This window comes from Phaenicophaeus curvirostris, chromosome 12 (assembly GCF_032191515.1).
Source record: "Phaenicophaeus curvirostris isolate KB17595 chromosome 12, BPBGC_Pcur_1.0, whole genome shotgun sequence".
Lineage (NCBI taxonomy): Eukaryota > Metazoa > Chordata > Aves > Cuculiformes > Cuculidae > Phaenicophaeus > Phaenicophaeus curvirostris.
The window spans coordinates 20360307-20371868 of record NC_091403.1 but is presented as its reverse complement, the minus strand read 5'-3'; the positions used below and the strand labels follow the sequence as shown (position 1 = coordinate 20371868).

At 51.9% G+C, this 11562-nt stretch overlaps 1 long non-coding RNA gene across 1 annotated transcript; it reads right to left on the bottom strand.

The window, feature by feature from the left end:
- Positions 1-2711: 2711 nt before the first annotated feature.
- Positions 2712-11331, bottom strand: LOC138725602 (uncharacterized). Its single transcript, XR_011338271.1, has 3 exons — positions 10454-11331; positions 6278-6407; positions 2712-4155 (listed from the first exon to the last, which is right to left on the bottom strand). It is a non-coding gene; the product is annotated as an uncharacterized lncRNA (long non-coding RNA).
- Positions 11332-11562: the final 231 nt, after the last annotated feature.

The following is an 11562-nucleotide window of genomic DNA, read 5'->3' as shown; positions in this document are numbered from 1 at the left end:
CTCTTTCAGCTGAGAACCATTACCCCTCATCCTGTCCCTGCACTCAAGAGCCCCTCCCCAGGTTTCTTGGAGCCTCTTTCAGTACTGGAAGCTGCTTTAAAGTCTCTCCACAGCCTTCTCTTCTCCAAGCTGATCGACCCCAACTCTCTCAGCCTGTCCTTGCTTGTGCATCAGCAATACTGGGGACACGGCAGCAGTTGCCCACTCTCCCAGTGCTGCGGGTGGTCAGGGACAGGGATAGAATCATAGAATCACAGAATCACCAGTACTGCTGAGCACGGCAGGGCTGCACACGCTATTACACACTGCATGCTGTTTCAGTAACCGCGGCTAAAATCTGATCTGAACCAGCAGCTTATGTAGCTCAGAAACTATCACGCTCTGTATCTGCTCAAATGTTTCATTTTTGTGACAACCTTTGCTTACAGCAGCACAACAAAGGGGATATTTATTCCAGCAGTGTTTGTGTGATAAAGTACTGAGTTAATGGCACACAAAATTTGCTGGCCGGTCCACTAACAGGCATGGGATCTAATTAATCTCTGGCAAGTTCCTCTGAAATAGAAGCCGTGTTGGCCTGCGCATCTAGCAGCTGAGGGAAGCTGATGGGAGCCAAGCTGTACAGTGAGACAGGAGGAGGGAATAGCAACACCGTGGTGGAGGTTATTTTGGAGTTACAGTGCCAGTGTCTGCCTTTCTGCTCTATTCAAAGAGCAGCATTTGTGTCATTCGCTTACCCGCAATCACAGTTCAAGGAGAACTCTTTGAATCAGGGTCACAGACAAGAACAAAGCTGGGTGGTCGCACACACCGCAAAGCGAGGTGATGCCAAATTCCTGAGCCGGTAAGCAGCAGAGACAACTGAGCAATAGTTTTCCATGTGGACCGTAACTCCAGGATCGCCCCCTGCACTCACTGACACCTTCTCTGCAGCCACGCAGGGAGATGGCTGGGAGCACCCTCAGAACAAACCACCTCATGGTAACTTCTGTCTCCAGTGAGAGGCTCAGCAGGCTTTGGTTCTTGGCTATTTTATCATAGAATCATAGAACTTTTAAAGTTGGAAAAGACCTCTAAGCTCCTCCAGTCCAAACATCAACCCAACACCATTGTGCCTACTAAACCATGTCCTAAACCACCACCACCACCATCTACATGTTTTTTGAACCCCTCCAAGGGATGGTGACTCTACCACTTCCCTAGGCAGCCTCTTCCAATGCTTCATCACTCTTTCAGTGAAGAAATTGTTCCTAATATCAATCTAATGTCCCTTGGCACAACTTGAAGTCATTTCCTTTCATCCTATCACTTGTTACTTGGTTGAAGAGATCAGCACCTAGCTCACTACAACCTCCTTTTAGGTAGCTGTAGAGAGCGATGAGGTCTCCCCTCAGCCTCCTCTTCTCCAGGCTAACCAGCCCCAGGTCCCTCAGATGCTCCAGACCATTCACCAGCCTCGTTGCCCTCCCTTTTTGTTGTAAGACAGAAAAGCAGATCAGGCTGAATAGATCACAGGCATTTGACCTATCAGTCAGTTTGTAACAGGACATAAAAATCAAACCCCGACATGACTGAAAGGGAAACACATCCCTCGCTTTCTATTTCTACCTGGGTCATTACGTTACCCAGCCACTTCCTGCATCGCTTGCTGCCTTAATCATCTGGATAAATTAATCTCTATGCCAGGCACACACACGGAGGAGGATATAATTTTGTCTCCCTTTGCTCTTGAGCCCATATGAAGATTCTCGGTCTTCACTGCAAGGATACAATGAGGTCTTGTTCTCCCAGGGTCTCATGCCCATGTCAAGCACCTCCCGGGAGCAGCCTGCAGCGACAGCCACACAGAACTGGAGCCACACAGATCCGCTGGTGCTCCAGGCAATACCCGGAGCCTTGGTGCTCTGCCTGCTGCTGGCTCCCACCTTCCCCTATGACTGCTTCTCTCCATCCCCCAGCTGCACTAGCCCTGTGCACACAAACCTGCCCCCACGTCACTGTGCTGGGGACAGGGAGGAGGCACGGGCACAGGTACGAACAAGCAAGCAGTGGGAAGCCTCTAACAACACAAAGCCAAAGCAATCCAGTGTCCGAGCTTTTGTTTTACTCCTTTCACCCCACCTTCGGTCTGGGTTCCAGGAAAGGGAGAAGGGAGAAAACATATTTAGATGGAAACCTCCATGCAGCCAGTGTTTACACGCTGTGCTCCCAAACCAGCCTGGCATGATGCTGAGCTTAAGATAAAACAAAGCGAGTGCCAGCCTCTTGGGAGCTGAATTTAATGAAAGCTCAGCTGCCAATTTGGCTGCTCTCGCTTATGACTAGCGGCTATTTCAGAACAGTGCCTGGCAGCCACAGGGAGTGCTCAGCCCTGCACATGGAGCACAGTGCCCAGGCTGAGCCTGTCAAGAACTGCCCGTGCGTGACCAACAGGGTAGCAATGGGGTATGGGAATAGGTGGGATGCGAGTTTCCAAAGCTGCACATCAGGTCAGAAGTGGGTGTAGAAACCAGAGCTGCTGCCAACTACCAGGACAGCCAACAGAACAGGCTGTCCTGTGCGTTCGTTACTGATCAAAACACACCCCAGAAGAAGAGAACGCCCTAAAGGAAGGGAATCTGTTTTGGCAAAGAACGCAGATAAAGCTCAGGTTGTGGATGAAGATTGACACAGAACAACTTCTCAGTTTTACACACACACACACACACACACTTGCAGAAAGTGGCTAATTTAATTGTCGTGTCTGTGTGAGGCTGTAGTTCCAGGCATAAAGGGAAGATTTTGAAATACTTTTAGGGAAGACATATATGTAAAGGCATCGCATCTTGGGTCTCCGAGCCTTGTCAAACACCTCTGCAGCTGAGAGAAATCAAATATGCTTTCAGAGAAGTGAGATTGTTGTGATGAGGCGACAGCCAGTAAACCTGTATTTTTAGCGCTGTGGTCCACAGCATCTGTGTGATAAATTATATTAATTAAGGAGCACATTCCAATAACTGGTAACAGGGCTGAACTTCCAAGCGAAACCAAAGGCAGCGTGTCGCTTACAGACAACAGCGTTCACCCAGAAAGCTGTGACTGAACTCTGTGTTCATACCCAGGATGTGAACGCTGCATAGCCAGAATTAGAAGTGGGTGTGAGAGACGTATCAAAAACTTCACACATTCACACGTGCATCAGGAAATCATCACCATTAGGTCCTGATTCTCCTGCCTGTGTCTTTCAGCAGCAGGCAGGAGCCTTCAGTCAGATGATGCAACTTCTTTAACACAGGAGCATCTGTCCATGGGCCTCCTGGGATGCAGCGGTACCCTGGGCAAAACTGCAGAGAAGGAAACAGCAAACAACGTGCAAACAGAGCCCCGTGGATTAGCAAGGAGTTCAGGAATGGTTGTGGAGGCAGAAACGATGAAACAAGCATCTGGAAGCATGGAGATCCTGCCCTCACCACCCTAGAAGTACTTTCTGAATATTTCACGGCTGCACCTGAAACAGGGCAACGGCAGGACAAAACCCCATCACCCATGGACTGGTTTAGTCATAGATAAAGCCTTACCATAAACACAGTAACAGGGAGGACAGACAAATGGAAAGGATAAAGAGAAGAGATAAGGAGCCTAAAGGAATGTTAAGATCAAAAGGAACTTAACCAGACCTGAATGCCTTCCAGATGAGCCAGGGAGTAACTGGGGTTTAATGACTGATTCATTGGCAGTGAAAAAGAGAAAAAATGTGTCTCTGTGAGAGCATGTAGTGTGCAAATTCATCTGAACACTAGCTGACCTGCAGACAGATCTTCAGAGTGAGGATGCTTGGATTGTGGGGAGCCAGCCCATTTCAGAGGAGAACATCTCCCATGGCTGGTTGTCATTAGCACGTCCTCGTTCTCCATCCACACTGGGTGAGTTCTTCTGGCTGGCTGCACTGGAAACCAGAGCTCCTAGGCAACACCGGTCGCAGTTTCCAAAGCTTTAGCGGTGGAGTCAGTAGCAAAGGGAAAGCTCTTCCTGATCTGCTTATCCTTGTATGTATGATATCCGGGGTTGGATCACCAACATCTCGGAGCCTTGTTTAAGCTGCAATGGCTCAACTGTGAAACTGGAGCCCCTTGACCTTCAGCAGTTCCCTCACCCCGTGTCTCCTCTCGGGACCTCCTGTCAGCACAGAAGAGATCCTCGGTTCATTTTTAGGTTGATGAGGAGCAAAGCAGCAGGGTCTCAGGTTAGCAACCATCCGGGCACAGATATGCAATGTAATAATAGCAACCGCAGCGTCTGCCACAATAATCCTAAACAGCAGTGTTTCCTGCAGCCAGAGAAACACCACGCAGCTCTCCAAGGCTCACAAAATAGCTCTATTATTTCTGCCATACTCTGTCTGCTCTCCATCTGGCCTGGTCAGTGGGAAACCAGCAGGGTTTGAAATCCTGCCTCCTGCTGAGATGGCAGCTGAACCAGCAAAACTGGGAGCAGCCTGGGTTTTGCAGGAAGAGCAAGAACAGAGCTGCAGTGGAGGGGAGGGGGGAGGTGGCTGAGGGATTCCCAACCCCCTGGGAAGCGCAGGAGCACCTGGGGTGACCTGCAAGGCTGGCACACGGCTGTTCGCTCACATGAGCACCGTCCAGTTCCTGCACCTGCCCATTTCATGATATTCCTGCAAAAAAAACACTTTCTGCCTGCATTTACCGCTCCCACTTGGATGCCAGCCGAAGGTAAACAGGGTGTGAATTTCCTGTGAGTGGGATTTGGTTCTGGAAAGGAGCTTTGGCTTATGCTAGGCAGCAATCTGTACATGAATCCAGGAGCTGACCTCGCTGCAGAGCAGAGGTCTCAGCCCTCGGAGCAATTCTGGGAGAAGGCAGCATACCGTGTCCTAATTCCTGTGTTTCACCATGCTGGACAAAGCACCCAGCAATAAAAGGCTGCCAGAAATACCTGCCCGTTCGGTTCAGCGGCCACGTAACATGAGCCTGCTCCCTCTGCTGAGCTATTCAAGGATGGATTTTCTCAAAGTCTTGTCATTTCACGAGAGAGGAAAAAAATACCACCCATGGGTCAAAGCATCCCAACAGCCTGAGAACTACCCTGAAAAGAGTCCTTCCCTCTGCCCCTTTCACGTGCTTTTGCATGTGACAAGTGCCAGGGTGCACTCAAAGCAGACAGTCAAGAGCTCCTCCAGCCCCGCCGGGATGGCACCACACACGCCTCCCAGCATCCCACACAGGCTCTCGAAGAGCACATCTCCCTGGCTGCCTGGGAGACTTCTCCTCCTAGACTTGGTCTCCAAATCCAGGGCTTATTTTAGCTGGTGAGGCTCCAGCCCCACTAAGCAGTGTCAGTCTTCATCTTCCTTGGGTTTTGTGATTTGACCATACTGGTTTTCTCAGTTCCTCAGATTGAACGACCAATTCACGCTGTAACTCCGTTGATAATATAACCTCTGTCCTGCTACAGGACAGCTTCCACTCACAAATTCCTCCTCACACGCAACGTGAGAGGTGTTCAAGAGCAGCTCTGCAGCCAGGACCTCTTGGACACTAAACTGTACAGCAACAGCTGCCCACGTGTGAGCGATTGCACCCCACCGCTCCCCTCCACCGCCCCGGATGGCTCGGGCAGCGTGCACGGCCTGTGCAAGGGGAGAGAGAAGCATGGGTAAACCCATTGCTGTTCCAGTGTTGCCAGAGTGGGTGATCTCTGCCATAAGGATTTCCCCCACATCATATTCCATTCCACAGCAGACACCTCCCTGTCTACATTACCCCTGTGTTCCCAGCTCGAATGAGAACGGGAGGAGCCTGAGTTTCTTCAGAAATATTAACAACAAAGACTTGGAAAGTGATGGTTGGGGTAAAGCAAGAAGTGAAAAGCATTGAAACTGCAGACTGAACGCTCTAATGCAAAATAATAACAACGCGTTAAATATCCCAAACTCAGAAGATCACAGTCAGGCACAAAGCTTTTCCTTCTGCAAACTTCACAGCAAGGAAAATTGTGGAATTATAGAATCATTAAGGTTAGAAAAGACTTCTAGGCTCATCCAGTCCAATCATCAGCCCAACTCCGCTGTGCCCACTAAACCATGTCCTGAAGTGCCACAGCTACAGTGTTTTGAGGGAGAAGTTCCCACTGCCCTGGGCAGCCTCTGACAGGACTTCATCACTCTTTCAGTAAAGACATTCCTCCTAATATCCAATCTAAACCTCCCCTGGTGCAACTTGAGGCCATTTCCTCTCTTCTTAACGCTTGTCACTTAGAAGAAGAGACCAGCACCCACCTCATCACAACCTCCAGCACAGTGGTTTCAGTGAGGCGTGCGGGTCCATACAGGCGTGCGTGGATGTGGAAGGAGGATGAGATGCGTGTCCTGGTTTGCACACTTCAGTTATCCCTCACCCGGACCAGACCTGGAGAAGAACCAGCATCCCATTAGCCATCCAGGCTGCCCTTGTCTCCTGCAGAGCCGCTCCTCCACCTGCCTCCCTGTGACCCAAGGCTCTGCCACGCTGGATCCCACTGGTCAGATGTTCGCAGGGGTGTTGATGCTACCACTAACAAGCTGCTGCTTTCATGTGTCCTCAGAAAGGTGTGCCAGGCTGCGGGCACACACCACTGCGCTGATCTACAGCTGCTGCATGTTTGGGCATTGTTGTTGTTGCTGCTGATGGGGGAAAGAGAACTACTTGGATTTTAAATCAAATCCTGGAGCACGAGACCAAAACATCGGGGAGATGAGACTGCTGCCAAGCTACCCCAATCCAAGCACTTTCCTCTCCGTATTCAGCATTCCTGTTAATGACATTTGGACCACAGCTCACACTGATTGGCATTTCCATGTTATCGGAAATTGCACATAATCTTTTCTCCAGCTGTAGTAGAGACCAGAAACACACCATTTAGATTTGTTCGGTTGCTGATCAAGCCTGCTTTTCAAGCTCTCACCAGCCAAAGCCACTGAGAATGGAGAGCTACTATGTTTAGCTGATCTTAACATGGATCAATTCCTAACCACGCAAGCGGTGCCCTTTCCCTATAAACCTCCACCTGGATAACAAGCTTTTGACTGCAGGCTAATCCTAGGGTGGAAAATCAGCAGCAGGCTATTGGCGTGGAGCACAGGAGGCAGAGGTGAGGACTCAAACCAGCACTGCACTTTTTAGTGATGAAGCACTGGCAACCGCCAGCCCATAAATAATACATCTAATTTTACACCTGCACCCAGGCTTCTGTGCTGGGAATTCAGCGCAGATATTCTGCAGCCTAAAATTAGAGCAGGTTACAGACATGAGCGCTAACATGTTAAAAGTAGAAACATGCCAAGGGATGCTATGTTCTCGCCCCATCGCTCCAGCCTGTGCCTGCTTGGGGTCGGCAGGAACGTACCAGACACCGCTCGGGGGTTCCACAGTGTTGGGTTACACAGCTTGGGGAGCGTGGCACGGACACAGCACCCAGCGCTGCCTCAGTGCTCCGACTGCAGCAGCCCCCAGCTGCCACTCAGGAGGGAAGAGAGGTGTTGGGGTGTCCTAAGAAGGCACCCAGAGGAGGAACTCTAAAGTCAACCACCGAAACTTCCAGTCACCTCTGTCAAACACTGGCTGTGCCGGACAAACCTGCGGTGCTGCACACCTCAGCTCTACCTGGCCCCATCCATCCCGCAGCCCTCCCACTGCCCCTCGGCATCGTGGCCGGGAGTGGTGCAGGGAGCTGAGTGTGGGTGAGCAGAGGGAAGAGGGTTCCCACACCGATCACCAGCAGCACCCCCGTGACAGCAGAGCACGGCTGCCAGACGCGAGGTCTCCATCCTACAGCACATTCTCCTTCCATTGCCAGCCTGCTTGACCTCCTCTCAACCTCTGCCTGCCTCAGTTTCCCCTGCTCCTGTGGCAGCAGTGCTGATTGCATCTCTTCAGGTGTTCGGAGGACAGGCTCAGGCACCACCTTGGGATTGTTCTGGGATAGCTGGGGTTTCCCTCATTTAAGAAAAAAAAAAAAATCCCAAACACTTCGTGATGCACTAGTGCTTAATCAAAATTAATTTGTATCTGGGGTGCTGAGGAGCTCAACAAGAGCTGGCAAAGCATTCAAGGTCCCTTCCAACCCAAACCATTTTGTGATTCTATTAATTCTCTGGGCATGAAAAGTACCACTACCTTTTGTAGCTGCATTTGTTTGACAGACATTACTGGGGCACCAGAGAACCTCTGCTGAATGAAGATGAGAAGAGTGATTTCTGGAAAGCAGAGGGTCCCTTAAACCTTTCCAGGTTCCCTGGAAAGCAGCAGGGAAGAGAAACACCTGGAGCTTCACAGACCTTTACACACACCGCTGATGCTGGCTTTATGGCAGGACCAGCATTTTATTCATCCTGCCGTGTGGGCAGGTGAGGTTGTGGCTGCCACGCAGGTTATGCCAGGGCATAGAGACATCAGAGCAAATTACAGGGAAGAGCTTCTGACTTGAAACTCCTGAGAGAAAGGAGAAATGACACCCCAGCCACTCCCAAGGGCTGATTGCTGAAAGCGACAGACCAAGAAACACGTAAGGAAGGCACAAGCAAGTAATTACCCCACCTCGGGAGGAGGATCATTGCCTTCACCTGCAGTTGGGTTCAAGGGGAGGCTTGGAGGTTCACACAGGTCAGGCCTCCTGAACGGCAGCCCCATCGTGCTGGTTTGGGTGCGGTGGAGATCCCAGCCCTGAGCTGGCGGCAGGACCAGGACATCAGGACCGGAGTACAAAGGGAATCCACATTCCATGTGCATCTCAGGCCTCTTTTTCCTTCCTTCCTTCCTCTCTCTCTCTCATACTCATTTCTTTAAATGACAGGGAAGGGCAGGTTTCCACAGGTGGGGACCCAGGGGTTCTGTAGGCTCTCCCAGCTCTGCTCCTCATCACCTCCCTGCACGCTGGCAGCTGCCAAGCCCTGTGGTGCAGGGCTTCGGGGCACACCGAGCACTCCTCTGCACTGGAGTTGGAACAAGGGCAAGATTTCACTTCCCAGAGGACAACTGGAGCACGCACAGAGGGAAAACATCTCAGCTTCTCTGCTGGTCCAGCAGTGCCAGAATTCCCACCCAGAGATGTACGAGGGGCCAAGTGCCTCCCAGCCTCATGCTGCTCTGGGAGCCTCGTTCCTCTGTGCAACCACAGCATCACCTTCTCATGCTGGGAAAAGGCACTCGGAGATGTCAGAAAGGCCAAGAGCTGCAGCTCTGCCACCCCAGACCTTTGCTGGGAGGATGGGGAGTTTCAAACAAGGCTGTTGGGTAGTGACTGGGGAATCACTCAGAGTTCAAAACTCCGTTCCGATGTGGCCAGCAGCTGCATGCTGGCATTTTGAAAAGTGAAAACTTGAGGGTGAAACATTGTTTTTGTGCGACATTCTCCAAATTTAACAAAACCAAAGCAAAACTCTGAAACTTCCTAAAATATTGGTGTGCACAGCCCCCGCCCCAACACTGAGGACACTTCCCTGCAGCCATCTCATGTGTCCCTGGAAAGGGAAGGAGAAGAGCAGAGAAACAAGAGAGAGGGAAAAGAAAGCCAATAGAAAACAAAAATTACACAGCCTTGCATTCCCTGTGCAGAATTTGGTCAAATACTCCATTTGCTGCAGTTTTGTGAAACAAAATTTCTCAAACTTCTCCTCAGAATCCTAAGTAGCCCTGGAATGACTACAATTTCTCAGCCGTCTGCTTTTAGCAACGCTCACGGCAGGAGCGACGTGCGGCATCCTGGGGGGGAAGTAGGGCTGCAGAAATCCAGTTTACTTGGGGAGAAGCCGATTGCAGTTTCCTGACAGCCAGGAAGGCAGCGCGGGCAGCAGACCCCACCATGAGACCAGAAGGCTTGAGAGCCACGGGCACCGCTGGGAGCACCCGTGGGTCCTTTGGGGCGACAGCCAGAGTGCTCAGGGAGTGTGCTCCACAGGTGCCCTCTGCTCTCTACGTTTCTCCACCGTTCAACTCACTAATTCCTATTTGTGTGACTAATTAACAGGAGTGAGCAGGGCAAGGCTTTGGCATAATCCCTGCGTGGCATTAGAGCGTGTGTAGAGCCCAGTAAGCACCTGCACTCAAAGCTGATTGAGGTTAACAGGGAGCCACACGCTGCCATAATGGACTTGGGACCTCTGAGCTCTTCTTAGCACAAGCTCCTTCGCTCTCATGCAGAGGCAACGCAGGCAGCTCCAGCATCTCCAGCTCCTTCCCACATGCCGGCTCCCACGTTCGCAGGCAGCCGGGATGGAGCAAGGCAGCTCTGAGCAGCTGCAGGCAATACCTGCCACGCGATCCACTCGCGCCAAGGGCAGGGGAACAGTGCTGCTGGGCTCTGTGGGCCCCAGCTCCCGCGGCACAGCCCCAGCACATCCCGAAGCACCGCAGACACCGCACACACAGGGTACAGCCGGAGGGGACACCAGGGAAGCATTCGCAGGGGAAGCACTCACCGGTAAGGATGTCATGGCTGAGCAGGAGTGAAGTCGGACGAAGCTCTGCGCTGCCTCCTCTCCTCTCCGTCCAGTAGAGTCGGAGCGATGGCCAAGCTCACGGAGCAGGGCTGGTGGATGAGCAGCAGGATTTCATTTCACACAAGCACTGGTCATGCTGGGCAGACTCTAAATGGCAACAGGAGAACAAGGCGAGGATGCACCCAGCCCTCCACATCTCGTGGTGCAGGAAATCACCCTCAGATTGGAGCAAAGGAAGGAAAAAGGTAAAACAATGCATGCGGCAGGATACACAGCTGGAATGCTGGCCACTGCTTCCAGCCACAGAGACAGGGCCACCCAGAGAGGCACAATTAATAACCACTGCTTGCTGACAACCTTCTCAATAAAATAACTTTCCCTGTGTAATGGCACCTTCTGTCAGAGGGTGCTTGGCCTGTTAAGCAGCCCCTGGCTCAGTTGCCCTGCCCCGTGTGCCAGGAGGGAGGCAGGGGCTCAGCACGGGGCACGTGGTGTCCCACCTCAGAAACCTCCTTCCAGCCCACCCGAGTTGGGCTCCAGTGATCCACGCTTGCAAACTCTTCATTTCCTTCTCTATCAATGCTGCCACAGCTCCTCTGGTGGGTACAACCCTCTCCGAAGCACCATCTGGCACACAGCCCTGGCTCCGTGAGCACCCACAACCTTGCTGGGGTGAGCATCAGCCAGAGGCACCCAGGGCCTCCAAACTCACCATCCACATCTTCTAGGGATACTCAAACCAACACAGGGGCACTGGCATGGTTCCGAACACTCACCCTTTCCCATATCTGGCTCAAAAGGGACTCAGCTGATGAGGGAGACCCATCCCCACCAGTGGTCTGGCCTTGAAGCTGAGAGGTCGCTGTGCCTCAGGACAGACCACACAGCCCAGAGGTAGCTGGCACAAAGCACATGGCTCACCCTGCCAGAGACACAGCCCATAATTCAGCAGGACTTTAACTCCCGGCTCAGGGTGAAACTGCTGCCTGGAAGAAGACAATTAAAGCCTCAGGCCAGGGAGAGCTCATCCTTCCCAGGATCTTTATTTTGGCACAGGCTGCCCAGGGCAGCAGTGAAGTTTCCATCCC